Source organism: Anneissia japonica, unplaced genomic scaffold, assembly GCF_011630105.1.
Source record: "Anneissia japonica isolate Jap-2015-1 unplaced genomic scaffold, ASM1163010v1 scaffold1785_len1016330_cov206, whole genome shotgun sequence".
Taxonomy (NCBI): domain Eukaryota; kingdom Metazoa; phylum Echinodermata; class Crinoidea; order Comatulida; family Comatulidae; genus Anneissia; species Anneissia japonica.
Window position 1 is genome coordinate 8,290 of NW_022694363.1, and position 9,807 is coordinate 18,096.

At 33.4% G+C, this 9,807-nt stretch overlaps 1 pseudogene; it reads right to left on the reverse strand.

Annotated features, from left to right (window-relative positions):
- Positions 1-1,794: 1,794 nt before the first annotated feature.
- On the reverse strand, positions 1,795-8,299 carry LOC117100989 (annotated as a pseudogene).
- Between the last annotated feature and the right edge of the window lie 1,508 nt (positions 8,300-9,807).

Sequence of the window (9,807 nt, forward strand, 5' to 3'; positions counted from 1 at the left end):
TTTGAATGAGTAGTATGACACAGTTCCTTTTAGTTCACTGCAAACTTTTATTAACACAAACTGTACGTTGGTTACAATCAGCTAAACTCCAGGTTTCAGATGTTAGAGAACCCTTTTAGAGTGGAGTCAGCTCGGCTCTGTACTTTTCTTCTGTGTACTCCTAACTACTAAATTGAATCTAACTACTACTCAGTGATATGGGGTGTTTGCCTATTATACTTTAGGTAATGGGGGTGTGTCTCAAGTAAGTCACCCCATACTTTTAGAGTTTCTGATTGGATCATAGAGAAATTCTTTCTCTATGATTTAGTAACTTGTTTACCAAAAAACTGCTAATTAACATGTATCACAAACTTCAGAGCTTAGGCTCAAAACTGACAATCATAGATTCATAGTGTGAGAAAGGCCAAGTCCAACTGACTAGGGTAAAGTTATACAAAGTCCAGTTATATTATTAGATTATCTGTATACTCAAGTTGACCATTAAAACTGTCAATCCAATTTAAGGCATTTATCAGGTGAAGGGTATCGATTCCAATGGTTATGCAAGTTAATACCATTGAACCTTAATACTACATTACATCCCTTTCAATTAATTTTTTTTTGTTTTTTTGTTTTTAACATCATAACATAAGGTAAAATGTACTACAATGTGTAGTAGGCATAAAGCAATATAACAATTCATTTAAAAAAAAAATTAAATCGTTAAACATAAAAAATCATAGCATATAATACAAGTGGTGCAAGATGAAAACGTGTCAATTTCCATCATTTACTCATATTCACTCTCTCTTTCTCTTTCTTTATTTTATTTTATTTATTTATTTATTTATTTATTTATTTTTTACAAATCCATCTTAAACTACAAAAAAAACTTAACTACACTGATATGTACTTGGTCCGTAGATCATTGTAGTCATTGTGTGGGGGTATTGGCATCCGATGGAAACCAATATGACTAAATGTCTATGGGGGGGATCTATGGGGGGGGGGGATTCCAAGCACAATATCAATTCATTATTAACTACAATTTAATCATGTATTCACGGCAATGCGAAAAGAAATTGGCAACTGTATGTACCTTCCGTACAGTAGAGCATACTGACATTTGGAGAGTTGGCATCCCTGGTGCTCCAGGAAGAAATTTGTACCAACATGACTGCATGCTTTATGTCGGTCCCGATAAATACAGGATCGCTAAACAATTGATTTAACGACCTAGCCTCGCATTCCCGAATTGAATAATGAAAAAATCCCAATTAATGAATGAATAATAAATTGAAAAATAACTGAAACAAAGTGAAAAACAAATAATAAATTTAAAAATCAAATTGAAATCGAAAATCAAACTTGCAAGCTCCAATATTTTTCTTTAATAGGAAAGAAAATTTAAAATACAAAGCCTAATAGCTACATATATACCTTGTCATTGTCATATACTTAACGTTTACCTTTCCATTGTTATTTGTACATTGCATACTCTACAGCATTCCCTACGATCAGCGGCTGTCGCATAGCAAACGCGATGACAGAGTTTGCTACAACATCTTAGAAACAGACAGTCCAACTTTTTGGGTGGGAAGGGTCCTCCGCAGAGAGCACATGGCTCGTTTCCTTCACGTTCATGTTTTTCCCAAAAGTGTATGCGTCTACGTGTGTAGGATTTGAAGTATTCATTGTAACGTGTGATGGAATAGCCATATGGCTGTCTCTTATACACATCTAGATGTGTATAAGAGACAGTCCTTTCCCATCTCCTGTCTCTTATACACATCGTTATTTTCTATTGTGGTGTAAAACCTGTAACACTGCAGTGCACCAATGTCTTTAGTAAGGGCTAGTATGACAAGTGACATATGGTGATAATTTGTTTCTTGATAATTAGAACTATTTGAGATACAATTGGCTATGCCATTTGTGTTAAGCGACAATTGTAAAAGTGGTGATTTGTGTAACGTTGAAATGTCGCTGTGGTTCCAAATATAGTCTATAATGGGACTAGTATCGTTGTCGAAACAGCATAAATAATTTCCTATATGTATGAGTGATATCAATGTAATTTTACGAAACGGTGGTGTGTACTGTAGGTTTCCGAGATATACAAGAACGTTTTGAAGGTCCTTCCGCGAAAATGCCATATCGTCTGTTATTATTAAGATGATATTTTCTTTGACATATTTACGCGCAGTGTTAAGGAATGGGGAAACGTTAAATAAAGCCTGCAACGACAATCGCTCCTTTATACATAAATCTGTAACGTCTAGTCTTGCCATATCCGACGTGTACGATCAAAACTTAAACTACAAAGTAAATAAAAGCAATATTCAAATGAGATTCACCACACTTTGCGACTAGTTGTTGAGATATGTCAGCCCGTCCGTACGTATTTTAATTTTATATACGTTTCATGTAGTCTTTCGACTCTACACCACCCTCAAGTGTGCTTTTCATATGAATATTGAATATAATGTCAATGCTTAACTAAGAAATCAAAAGTAAAACGTTTGTCGTAAGAATGCATGACAATCGTGCATTTCGTTAAGAAACAAATTTTCCTCTAATAATCAATCGATATACATTTCTTATCGTTATCATTATTAATCCTAGACATTTCATTACAAGTAAAATATTTATGTTAACAGATTTAAGAATAAAAATTGCGTTTTGTAACGTCTTACATTAGCAATCAGTTATTAACTAAGACAGCAACCATTTGGTTGTTTTTCTGTACATAATATTTTTAATTTACTTGCATGTTAAGACTCAACAAGTGATCATTCTTGTTATTTAATGTCTTATCGAAGTTAGGATTTAAAAATGTAATCTCATCTTAGTTATCATAAAATTAAACATTTCGTATTATGAAGTTACAAGCTCATATAAAACAAATATAAATGAAATTCAAATAAAATATGGTAGTGTATGTTAAACAGTTATTCGAGATTCTATGCACAATTATAGCGGGTTGTACTCAGTAAATCGTGATACTGGTACTCAATAATCTCCTGTTTATATAATATACACTCAAAGTAGACTTTCATACCTTTAAAACTTATACGTAAATAAATGATCGTTTATGTATTTCAATTAATCTTAAGTTATTCAATTATTGTGTTAATAATTCGTTACGTTATACAATTTCTTTAGGAACTGTTTTGGCGAACCGCATATTTGTATTTTGTTTTCATGGAGAATCTGTTTAATGATATCTTTAGTATCAGTATATCTATCAATGTTCCACCAAAACCTACATTCCTTAAATGTATTTTCTTTATTTCTAAGGTAATCTGTATCAAGTTTTGTGTATGATACCAATACTTGTAATTGTCCTGCTTTAAATCGGCACGTCTTAAAGTCATAGTCGTATCCATTGGAGCTCCCATAATTATATTTGATAATCGTTTAATTTGCTCCTCCTGCAATGGGTATGATACGGCTAATCCCATATTGTTTTATAAACATTCAAGGTATTTTGTAAAGTCTATTGGTTCCACTTTAGTGGTGTAAATAAATGTCTTTGAATCAAGCACGGGAAGTTTATTATCGCATTCGTCAATGAATTCAATAATTTTGGTATTGTCATTAATCACGTTTAGTTCATTTTTACTTGTCTGTTCATTATCATTGACCTTATTGATCAACTGTCTTAATTTCTGAATGTGTGTAACATTCTTTCGTTCATCCGTGGCTCTCATGAAACATGGTTTAAGTCTATTGTAATTAAATACATCACGTAATACTTCGCCTTTAAGTGTTGCTAGAATATAGTGTGTTCTGTCTAATATTTGATGTACAGCTAAAGGTCCAACCCATTCTGCTGATATTTTCTTTGAGTTGGCAGTCAAAGAAGATGGTGTAGGCTTGTACAAATACACTAATTGTCCTACAGAATAAATTGGGCTCTTATACAGTCGTTGCGAAATTTTGGCATTCTGATTATCTTGGTTTGTTCGTTGTAGTGTGAGCATGGTTGTTGAAATGTGCTGAAATTTCTTTTTGAGGTGTTCAAGATATTCCTCGTATGAGTGAGATAGTCCTGACATGGGATTGAAGGTTAATTTCGTTAAATTCGGAGGTTGTCTTCCGAATACTAACTCATATGGTGAATGATCACCCAGATATGGTGATGAAAATGAGTTATATGCATAACATGTAGTTGATACGAATCTAACCCAATCTGTACCAAATTGATTAAGGTTCACCTTTAAAAGGTCGGACAGTGTACGAATATGACGTTCGACTTGTAAACTACCGTGATTTTGTACACTTATGATTTTTCTGTCGATGTTGAGAGTGTTACATAAGAGTGTTAACAGTTTGCCTGTTAGTGAACTAGCTGCGTCTGTAATAAGACGAGATGGGGGTCCAAATATGGTAATAACTTTCTGTATTAATGCTTCACAAATTGTTTCTGCATCAAGTGATTTTAAAGGTACACAGATTAAAAATCGTGTAATTTCATCACATACTACCATAATGTGTTTGAAACCCGATGATGAAGTTGGCATACTCTTAAAATCGAGACTGAGACTATCGAATGGTCGATAAGCATCAGGTACTCTGTCATGTAGTGGTCGAAGTTTGTCAGTTTTTGGTTTAAATTGCTGACATCTAAGGCAAGCTTTAACATAATTACTAATACGTTCAAACATTCGAGGCATGTAGAAAAGTCGACTGATTGTTAAGTATGTTCGCATTTTACCTTGGTGGTTACTTAACAAATTATCGTGGAATTGAGATATGATAGTTTCGGCAAGTGTTTCTGGTATTGCTAATTGTAATATGAAATCATCACCTTTGTTTTGTAGGAAAAAACGAAATAATAAACCGTTACAAAGTATGTAAGATGTGTTTGAATCGCTCTTGCTGCCTTCTTATCGGCTGGCAGAATATCATGAGCTAAATAATCGTAGACAGGTTTAAAGAATGGTGACGTTTCCTGTTCAATTTGTAATTGTTTAACATCAACTGGCAAATTATCATCTCTGATTATTTTTCTACGGATAACGTCCATCAATTTGTCTAATTCCTTTTGTTTCGGAATGTGTGTTGTTTTTAGTTCAGTAATAGTTGGAACCAACGGGCTTGGTGATGTGTATAATTCAATTGGTACATCTCTATAAGTTATATCATTATTTTCTTTATCCACATCTCTGTTCCCTAAGTACTGTTGGTTGTTGTTTAGGTCTGTCTGGTATTGATAATGGTGGTACAATTAGTGGGTCAGTTGATGGTCGAAGTGTACTAGACGTAGTGAGTGGAGGTGTGGGTGATTGGTGTTGTGTGTCTGTTTGTGGTGATGTTTGAGGTCGCGTGGCTGTTGTCGTGTGCTGTGTAGTAGTCGTGTCATTGATTTGTGTTTGTTTGGGTTTGTAGAGGTCTGGTATTTTAATTCCCATTTTCCTAGCATATGACCTAGTTACTGGTCTTGAATTTGTTTGTGTTGTTGGATTTACACTATCATTGGTATCAATTTCAGAACAGGTAAATGCAATTGGTACAATTTGATCAATTTCAGAATCCTCATCTCTTGGTGCACGAGATAGGAAGTCAGCTAGTACTAATTCAGTACCCTTTTTGTATCCAATTTTAAAAACATAGCCTGATAATCTTAGTATTAGTTTTTGTAGGCGATTTGTGCAAGGTTGGTCTTTAGAGTTCCAAATCTGAACAATGGCTGAGTGATCAACAAATGCATCAAACTCGCATCCTTTTAACAAATGCTTAAATGCTGATATGTTAAGACCAAATAGTTCTAATTCTGTTACACTGTATCGTTTGCAAGCTTCAGGGAGGACTTTTGAATAATATCCAATTATGTGTTCTTCATCATTAACGGTTTGTGTTAAGTATGAGCCTGTTGCAGTCCTAGATGTATCACTGTATATTGTAAATCTACCGTTTTTAGTCGGCATTTTAAGAATTGGTGGCTTAACCATTAGTTCTTTAATTTTATCAAAGACATTTTGGTGTACGTTAGTCCATTCAAAATTGCGCCTTTTGTTAGCGATTTTGTATAAAGGACTTAATATTTCTTGTACTTTCGGAAAGAAATTTGATACATAATTTACTGCTCCAATAAATCTTTTCGTTTCTTTGGCCGTTTTAAGCCGTGGCAATTTTCTAATTGCTGGTCATCTATCACCTAGTGGTGTTATACAAGCATGTCCTGAACTATTTATCAAAATTCTATGTCCCATGTATTGGACATCATTTATGAATAGTTTACACTTCTTGGGGCAAACTCTAAAGCCATTAAATTTGAGAGCTTGTAACACTGAAGTAAGATGATTTCTATGTGATGTCTTATCGGTACTAAATAAAATAATATCATCGTGGTGAGCAATACAGAAGTCCTTAGAATTTGGAATATCATTCAAAATTTAGTCAATTTTAGCCTGAAAAATACCTGGTGAAACGTTTAATCCTTGTGCCAACCGCTTATAATAATAATGTTTACCACCATGATATGAAGCTATACCTGTGTATTGCTGAGCTTGTTTTGTTAACGGAACACAATGGAATGCGGATTTGAGATCAATTACACTTATGACTTTAGCATTAGCGTTTCCTATTGTTTTTATAGTTTCAACTAGCGGGAATGGGTGGTTTATACGTTTGATTCTTGAATTTAAGTACCGAAAATCTGTAACGACGCGTTTATCAGTTGAGTTTTTCTTGGAAACTAGTAGTACAGGTGATGTGTACGATTGATGTCCTATTTCTAGAATTCCCAATTTAACTAATTTGTTGAGTTCTATGTCAATATTCTTTTTGTCTGTGTCTGTAGCGAAATATGGTCGTATGAAAAATGGGTCATAGTTTGTTAAATGAATGTCTGCTTGAAAGTTAGGGCAACTGGAAAGTTCACCATACAGTGAAAATGCTTCCCTATGTTTAGTTAGTGTATAATAGAGGTCATCCTTTTCAGTATGGGATAAAATGCTGTCACTAAGATCAATATATTTCCTGAGTACTTCTTGTTCTGTCATTGAAGCTAATGGATCGTTCATTTCTAAATGTGGATATTTTCTTAAGTTATCTTGCTTGATTTTTAGTCTGTCAATTGGTAGTTCATTAGTCACAGTTATAAAGTTAGTTAGGTGAAGATTAGCAACTGATTTGTATTTTGATATTGATACATTTCGTTTAGTCGTGTTAGTTAGTTTTACTTGTGTTTCTCCTCTGTGTAGTGTTACTAACATATCTGATGGACATAACCTAGATATCATATCAGTAGCATGTAAGACTACTTCAGAATTGCGTACAAAAGCTGGGACTCTAGCCCTTAATTTTACAGTTTTGGTATGGCCTGGCCTAATTGTAACATGCGATGTTGGCTTGAATTTGAATACTTTTGGTCTGATGTGAAATGTGTTATCCCGAAAGTTTAACGTTCCATCTAAGTCAGCTAACGTTTCTGTACCTAAAACTAAATCAATGCCAGTCAAATTTTCTACAATCAAAGCGGAAATTTGAAATTTGTGACTTTGTATTGATAAATCAAATTTCAACATGTATTTGGCATATAAGTATTCACCGTTCCCTAAACGAAATTTAGTCGGTTGTACGAGTGTAGGCGTAAGCTGTGACAAATACTTTGAAGATTGGACATAGGATTGAGATATAATTGTCTTTGTAGCACCGCTGTCAAATAAAGTCAAAACATTTTTGCCATCAGGTAAATTACCTTTAACATAATTTTTAGCATTTAATTGTAAATCAACCTTATCTGAATTTCCAAGACATTGCGCCTTGTGTGAATGCAATGCTGGTTCCTGTTTGTTTGCACTAAGTATTGAATGGGGACTTGAACAATTGGCGCAGTTGTCTAATCCCCTTAATGAAAATGTGGATTCTGTCGTCTGTTGGTATAAACTGACTGAAAATTTTGTTGAGGTGGACGTTGGTTTAATTCGGTGGCACGTTGTCTACATTCGCGCCAAACGTGACCTGGTTTAGAACAATAATGACAAAATATATACCTCGTTCTGTTGTTAAATCGATGCCTAGTTTGGCGATATGGGCTTGGGCTTCGACGGGAATTATTATTTCTTGGTGCATGGTGTCGTTCGACTGAACGTGAACGCCTAGGGCTATCAGTGGGCCTATTCAAGTTATTTTTAGCAGTTGCAAGGTCAATTTTTAATGCATTAGGTTCGTGTTTAAGTGTTGCAATTTCAGATGTTTCTTGAATATTGAAACTGATTTCTCGTGGCTTATCCTCCACGGACAGATCAAGGTAATTTTGAGCACTAGTTACTAGATTATCTAGTGTGGCATCAGCCGGTATTGACATAGCAACCGCTGCTCTACATTTAGGTGGTAGTGTTGCAATAAATTTATTTTTTATCTGTGGATCTGCGTATCCTATTCTGTGTGCTGCCTGTTTGATACGATAATATGCCTTTCAGCACTATCCCCTGTTTGGTAAGTGATTGAGTCGTATTCCCTAATGTGGGCGTACACTGATTTGTTTTTGCTAAACCTGTTAATAAATTGAGTTTTCAAGCTATCCAATGTGTCAAATGTCTTTCCTTGGATCCATAGCCTAGCCTGACCTTGTAAACTACGCTTAAAAATGCTAATGACATTTTGTAATGCAGCATCATCTGCAGGATTTTGTAGCGTATGGGCTTCTAAGTAGTCCATAAAGGAAAGAAAGTGCGCACTACATTGATCATGGTCTGTTCCCATACAAAAAAATTCTATAGAATTCTATCCAAAAAAAAACTATAGAATGTCTATAGCATAATTGTTTAGAAAATCTATTAAAACTATATTAAAAATCTATTAAAAATATATAAAAAAAACTATAAAAAATTTATAAAAACTCAATAAAAAATATATTAAAACTATATTAAAAGACTTAAAAATCTATAAAAATTATATAAAAAACTATGAAAATTCTATTAAAATTCTATAGAAAGTCTATGAAAATTTTATATAAAAAAATCCTTTAAAAACTATAGAAAATCTATAAACAATTTTATAAAAACCACTTAAAAGTCTATAAAAATTATATAAAAAAAACTATGAAAATTCTATAAAAAGTCTATGAAAATTTTATATAAAAAAAACCTTAAAAAACCACTTATAAATCTATAAACATTTTATAGAAAAAAACCTATAAAAATACATTAAATATGCGAATAGAGATTCTATACAATTACTGTATATAGAAAGTGTATATAAATTGAACGATTTTATATAGAAAATCTGTGTATTCTAAAAAAAAAATTTAAAAAAAATGTGCTTGTTGTGTGTTTTTGGACTATTCAACTGCTCTTCAACTTTAACTGGCCCCAATTCCAATTGGTTTGCAATGGTCCCAGTTCCAATTGGTAACAATGGCTTTAATCAACTTCTGCAGACTTACAAAATACACTATGAGTTCATTTACAAACCATAATTTCTTTAATTCAACAAACATCATACGGTAGGGACATTACTTCCCTAAGATCTAATTTACTAGCATACCCCTTCATATATTATCGTTTTGCTAATGTCTTACTGCTAAACATACTGTACCTCAAATTCAAGGCTATTCTAAAGTTCTTTGCTTTTACAGTCCGGTTTAAATAAGCATTTTTTTCGTAATGTAGTCTTATTATAAGAGTTATTATATAAAACAATATTCAAGAACCATTTGTGTTACAGGTGTGCATAAACCAGCATTCTTTGTGATATTGCAGCAGCAACTGTCCATAACCATGCCTTTTCTTGTCCGATGGTACCAAGCTAAATTAGTATGAATTATGCCGTTGAACAAATCTAGTTTGAAATATTAAATAACTGTGACTTGTA